Source organism: Rhinopithecus roxellana, chromosome 2, assembly GCF_007565055.1.
Source record: "Rhinopithecus roxellana isolate Shanxi Qingling chromosome 2, ASM756505v1, whole genome shotgun sequence".
Classification (NCBI taxonomy): Eukaryota; Metazoa; Chordata; class Mammalia; order Primates; family Cercopithecidae; genus Rhinopithecus; species Rhinopithecus roxellana.
In genome coordinates this window covers 184,915,835-184,922,934 of record NC_044550.1, presented here as the reverse complement: position 1 = coordinate 184,922,934, position 7,100 = coordinate 184,915,835, and positions in this window count along the sequence as shown.

Here is a 7,100-nt window from a genome sequence, read left to right as displayed (position 1 = left end):
CTTTGTTTTAAGAAAAATATAGGAAGAGGTATAAAAACATCGAGATATGATTCTTTCTGTTTTTTCTTTCATCCTTCTACACTGTAAAATCATTCAAAGATAAACCTGATTTATGCATTTGATTATATGTGTATTGATCTCTTCTTTATTCCTGTAGAATGACAGCGCTAATATCAGCACATTTATCCTATCAAATGTTTCTATAACACACAAAGTAGGTGTCAAAAAAAAAGTACATTCTTCACAGACTGAAAAAAAGGTGTTTAAAAACCACCCCATATAACATGTTAAAATATTACAAATCTTAGAAATCAATTTTCTTTTTGATATAAAACACAAGTACATGTAGTCATAATCAAACACATCTATAAACATACAATTATATTTTATATAAATGCACAATATAAAATTACAAATATGAGAGCTACAAAAAAGTGGTGAAAAAATGGCAGTCCTCCTCTCAAAGGGATCATAGTCTAAGTGACATTTTCAAAAAGCACAGAAAAAAGTAAGTTAAATTCCTATAGATCTACAGATATTCTTTCCCAATTGCTACTTCTTCTACTAAAGAAGTATTTTCACTAGAGATTGTTTAACCAAAACTTTGTATCATTTCATCCAATGATACATTAATATTAGGTCAATATCTAGTTGATAAATTCACCCCTGTGATTTAGTAAAACTTACCTAGATTTACGACAGGGTATATAAGAGTACAAATACAAATACAAGAGCATTACTCCTCACAACACAAGTTCTCCTGGATATTGATGGGTATGAAAAAAAAAGAGAGGAATAAGAAGGAAGAAGAAGAGAAAGGTAGAATCATGAGAGAAACCTGAAGAAAAAGGAGCAAACAGCAGATTAAAAAGGGAGCCGTCAGAGGTGAGAGAACTAAGAAACTTACATGAAAGTCAAGCAGAGAAAAAGGTTTTAGAAAGAGGGTTAAACACTTTAGAAGAGAGAGTAAGAAGGAAAATAAGAAGAGAAGTATAAAGAGCAAATGAATGGCAAATGTTTGGAAATAAGAGTTTCATCTGTTGCCATTTCTCTCTTCAGATTTTCCTGTGAGCCCCGGTTTTGCTATTCACCCATACTTCTTTGTCTCCTATCCTGGGTTCAGTGTTAATTCGTACATCTCAATTTCCATTTCATTGCCTTGACTCACACATCTCTATCATTCTGAAAGACGCTTCCAATTATCTCCATTTACCCTAGTAAAGGTCAACCCTCTTGGCTCAATTACCAACTTCTTACTGAAATATTACATGACTCATGGATATCAGCTTGATGTTGCTCTGTCCTTCACCCTTCATATCTAGACCATCAAAATGATCTGTTGATTACATCCCGTGAAAATATCTTTATTCTGTCCACTTATCCATCCATAGTCCCTTTGTCACTATCCAAGTCTATCTGGACAACTATAGTAACAGCCTTTTAACAGGTTTTTCTCTCTTAAGTTTCAATTGCTAAGATCCACTCTCCATACTGCTCTAGGGCTCAGAATGGTCAAAATAAAAAATACTCTTCAGAGAACTATACCTGAATAAGTGAATTAGGTACTGAAATAAGAAGGGATTTCTTTGTCTAGACTAGTGGTTTTTGACTGTGGATAATTCTGTCCCCCAGGGGACATTTGATAATGTTTCGAACATTTGTGGTCATCACAGCTGGGAAGATGCAACTGACACCTAGTGGGTAGAGGCCAGAAAGGCACAAAACAGATACCCACAACAAAGAATTACTTGACCCAAAGTATCGATAGTGCCAAGGCTCAGAAACCGTGCTCCAGACTATATTCAAACTTTGTATTCTTCAAAAACAAGTGTTAAAGCATTGAGAGTATCAAGTGTGATAGATTTGTTGGATTATGGCCCAACTTTTCACACTTCCCTTTAAGAAAGTCCATTGGTTCCCAAATGTCCATCAATGATAGACTGGATTAAGAAAATGTGGCACATATACACCATGAAATACTATGCAGCCATTAAAAAGGATGAGTTCATGTCTTTTGCAGGGACATGGATGAAGCTGGAAACCATTCTCAGCAAACTATCACAAGGACAGAAAACCAAATGCCACATGTTCTCATTCATAGGTGGGAATTGAACAATAAGAACATAGACATGATGGTGAACATCACACACTGGGGCCTGTCGAGGGGTGGGGGGTGGGTGGCTGGGGGAGGGATAGCATTAGGAGAAATACCTAATGTAAATGATGAGGTGATGGGTGCAGCAAACCAACATGGTACATGTATACCTACGTATCAAACTTGCACGTTGTGTACATGTACCCTAGAACTTAAAGTATAATTTAAAAAAAAAAAATTTCATTGGTTGTATCCTCTTGCACTGTCTCTGGGCCTGACTATTGTCAATTTTTTTTACTGGGGGCAATACTACATTAATCAAACTTGAAAAGAACAGAGGTTTGGAAAACATTTGCACATTTCTGTTTTTTTTCTTTTGAACCCCTCACATCACCATGAAAACATGCCCAGACTAGCTTGAGGAATGTAAAGGACATGTGGAAGAGAGGTGAGCTGTGCCAGCCAAGGTCATCCTAGAGCAGTCAGCCCCCAGCCAATTCACCAGCTGAACACAGCACATAAGTAAGCCCAGATAAAAATCAGTCAGGCCTGGCTAATCCAGGAAACCTGCCCAGTGAGCACACTAGTATTTTGAGTAAGAAATATTCAACAATTGCTTTGTTAAGTCATCAAGTTTTGCAGTGGTTTTTCATGCAGAAATAGCTAACTGATACACCGAGAGACCCAAAAATCAATCTATATCCCAGGGTCCCATTATTTACCGATCAAGATCCTAAACTGGGCATTGCAGATCTGCCTAGATTGAGACTCAATCTTCTCCAGAAATTTGCTGTTCTTGTGACTGAGCCCTAGTTCTGGTCTTCAGATGCTTCTGCCCTTCACCTACAGGAGATCATAGTTTATACCTACACTCTGAGGAAGATTTCCTGGCCTTCACATCTAACCTTTAAAAGCCTTTCTTTATCTTCTTCCCAAAGCAACAATTGCTCCCTAAAACAGCTTCCAGTTAAAATGAAAGAAGTATTTTTCTTTTCTATTTTCCTCCTTTCAATTGCATTCCATTGGAGTGTTTCTCAAAGAATACTTTATGAAACATCTGCACTAAAATTATTTATGGTGCCTAATAACACAGCAATTTCCTGGGCCCTAACCTCAATCAAAATAATCAGAACCTCAGCCAATGGATCTTTGAATTTTTAGTTATCACCAACCTCCAGGTGGTTATTAAGCACATTAAGACTTAGTACAAGTATGTGAGATCTTGAAGAGGTCCAATAAGAGATTAATGACAATGAAACTGAGGCATCAGGACTTCTTTGCTGAGATTCTTCTCAAGTAAGGTCCCCTGAACAGATACAGCAATGTGTTCAAAAAGTCATGTGTTTTTATAGCATTTGAAAAAATAGGATATTTTAACTCCCATTGGCTAACATTGTTTTTTCTTAATTTTCCAATTTTTCCATGCGGACACCTCCCCTCATATCAGGTGGACTTTGGATAGCTCTGACCATTTTGTATTCATGATTTTTCTTATAAGGTGGCCTTGCAGCAGTTGTAAGAATTTTCTAATCATAAAGTTGTATTGTTTTCCTTGTAGTCAGTGCCCAAATTATATAAGCTTCAGGTCTCTCCAAACCTCGATCTGCTTGTAATGGGGATGCTAGGGAGCTATTCAATTTAACTTTGTCATTTTACAAAGGAAGAAAATAAAGGTCCAAGTGATGAGTGAACATTTCCAATTCCATACTAGTAACAGATGGCAAAGTCAATTCTGGAACTGGAAACTTTTCATTTCCATTTCAGGTAACAGTACACTGTTTCCTCTTAAATATAAAGCTGTTATTTAAGGCATTTGTGGTAACTTTTAGGTAATCCCTCATTATTTTTAATAGACTTCATTTTTAGAGTCCTTCATCATTTTTAAGTAACAAATTCTTGCCAGTAGACTGTATGTAATTTTAGGAAAAAGTTTATTAAACAAGACAGACATGATCTTACTAATTCTGCCCCTCTCTGATGTTCTTTCTTTATTTAAATAACTAAGACATTAACATCTTGCAGTTATTTTGTGTATTAAATGAGAAAATAAATATACCACAGTTCACCATATAATAAATGTATTACACTAATTGTTTAACATTTTTTAAATACTTGAGGTACTTTATGGAGAAAATTTGTATATGACTAGATTTTTTTTGTAAAAAATAATATTATGACTAAGAAAATATATTTTCAGAATTGAGATGAATCCAGGAATATTCCCCAAAAGAGATTTTGAAAGGGGAACTGAATTTATGTGGTTACATGGATGAGGTTATCAATCTAGCAAAATTCTGATTAAAGGGCAATTGAATAGTTGTTTACATTGACAAATTGTGGAAACATCCAGGTTATACTGTAAAGACCACTTTCACATTTACCATAGAAAAATACACCTCCTGCTTAAAAACAGCGGGAAATTTTCCCATGGCTCTCAGTGGGGGGGAAAAAAGCTACTTTTCTCAAGAAATTATCATGATTATACTTTATGGACATTGTAAATGTTTCATCTGATTTCTTCTTTTTACAACTTTTGCTACTTGGAAGTTCAGGGCAAATTTGTTGCCAACTTTCAGAAAGTTTACAGACCTATGTGATGTGGGTTTCTTGCAGCATCCATGCTGCAAAAGTCAGAGAATAACTTTTCTTCGGTCTAAAAGCTCTATTGTCAATTACATTTCATCATGCTAGACTTCAATCCAAAAGAATACATTTTCTCTCAGAGCTCAGTGGCATTATTGATATTCTATACAATATTTCCACACAAATTTTTAAGGTAACCTGTAAACTCTAAAGCTTGATAAATATTCAAGGTGGCATTACCCCAGAAACCATATCACCTCCTTCTGAATAGTCTAGAAGTACATACTTTCCATAGGCCCAAAGAAACTATCATTACTGTTTTATTTTAGTGGAAATGAGTGTAACACAATAGCAAAGCAGACTTTAAGTATGTTGCTGCGTGACTGAACTTAAATCTGCTAGTCTACCTATATTAGGAAAATATTTTCCATCTGTCACATAAATCTCTGCACTAACAATAATTTTTCTCTACTGTCACTTTGAATTCTCTGTGACCAGAGACATTAGCTCCTTTAGGTATTGTTCTAGCAAGTATTCAATCAAGATCTTTTAAAGCCATAAGTTAACTAAAGATTAACTGGAGTGACTGTTCCTGTTTCTTAACAGACATGTGCTTCCGTTTGTTTGCATTCCTCAAATTCTTTATTGGTCATAACCCACTCAGAAATTGTCCGTTGATTTTGCCAGCATTCATCCTAAGTCCCTCAGAGCCAGTGATCTATTACAATGTAGATCACACCTTGACTTCAAATATTTGGCTGATGGATATGTTGGCTTCAAAACAAGAGAGAAGAGACATTCATCTTTTGACACACTGAATTACTGTCAAAGAAGGAAGTGAAATTTTCTGTTAATTAGGAATAGAACCATCTTCACTGATGTTTAGGCATGTAATCGTTCAGCAACATATTAAGGGCTAAGATTAGCAAACCAGGAATATATTGTATTACACTTAATTATGTCATCAGAATTTTTAAAGGCGGTGAAACTCCAACAAAGTAAATGAAATTAAGTACAGTCATTTAAAACCAAGATTAACTGTGAAAGTGTGGCTTCTTAATTTCTACATCACCTATGACTCACAAAAATTTTAAAACAGTAAGCATTTATATATGCTGTAACTTCAGCAACATGTACTCTTTCTTACACCCAGCAGGTAGTTAATAAATGTTAGTAGGAAAGATAAAAGAAGGAAGGAAGGAAGGAAGGAAGGAAGGAAGGAAGGAAGGAAGGAAGGAAGGAAGGAAGGAAGGAAGGAAGGAAGGAAGGAAGGAAGGAAAGAAGGAAGGAAGGAAGGAAGGAAGAGAGGCAGGGAGGGAGAAGAGGGGAGGGGGGGAAAGCAAGGAAAGGAAGGAGGGAAAGAAGGAAGGTCCTAATCTCCATGATTTAAATGACGAGTTGATGGGTGCTGATGAGTTGATGGGTGCAGCACACCAACATGGCACAAGTATACATATGTAACAAACCTGCATGTTGTGCACATGTACCCTAGAACTTAAAGTATAATAATAAAAAATAAACAAATAAATAAATAAAATAAAGAAAAAAGAAATTATAAATACAAACATTTTAAATATATATTTTTAAATGAAGAAATTGAGATAGAATAAGGCAAAATATTTTGTCTCATATAACCCAACAAGGAAGTGTTGTTACTGTGTTTGGAAGTAGAATGAACTATTAAGTTCACTGATTCATCTCTCTAATGTACTGTAACACAATGTTAGTTAAGTGTATGGTGATTGTTAAGATTAGGGAGCTAATATGGAATACTGGTTAAAAAAATCACTTCGACTTTGAAGTGGGCTGACTTAAGGTCAAGTTCCACTCAGCTAATTAGCATCTCTGTATAAAACTGAGGTGATAATAGAACTCATTTTAACCTGCCACATGGAATAAACTAGAGGCTTAATAAATAATAGCTGTTATTATGATTATATAATAAAGTATTAAAACGAGATTATAAGATCATCCAGATGGGAAAAATTATTCTCAATGCCTAGATTTATCAAAAAGCCAAGGCTATAACTTTCCATTAGACATCCACTTCAAACTAAAAATTTCTGTATAATTTTCCCATAATCAAGTCTTTGCATGTCATCATATTTTCATTTAATTAAGATTCTTAAGTTAATAACAGCAAGGACCACATGATTTTTAAAACACAGTTGTTCTCAGTTAGTTCTTCACTGACAAAAGGGAACTTCCTATAGAAAATACAAAAGATTGCCCATCAAATAAAATAGGAAATACAAAATATGGCCCATTAAAATTGCTTGGCATAGAAAAATCTGGTGCTTTTTCTTTAAAATAAAGAGGAAATGGTGCACCACAGGCCCCAGATTGTTTCCCTGAAGAGAGAGGACATTATTTGTTGTATCTGTTTCCCCAGGAAACAACAAATATTGAATGGGTCAATGCT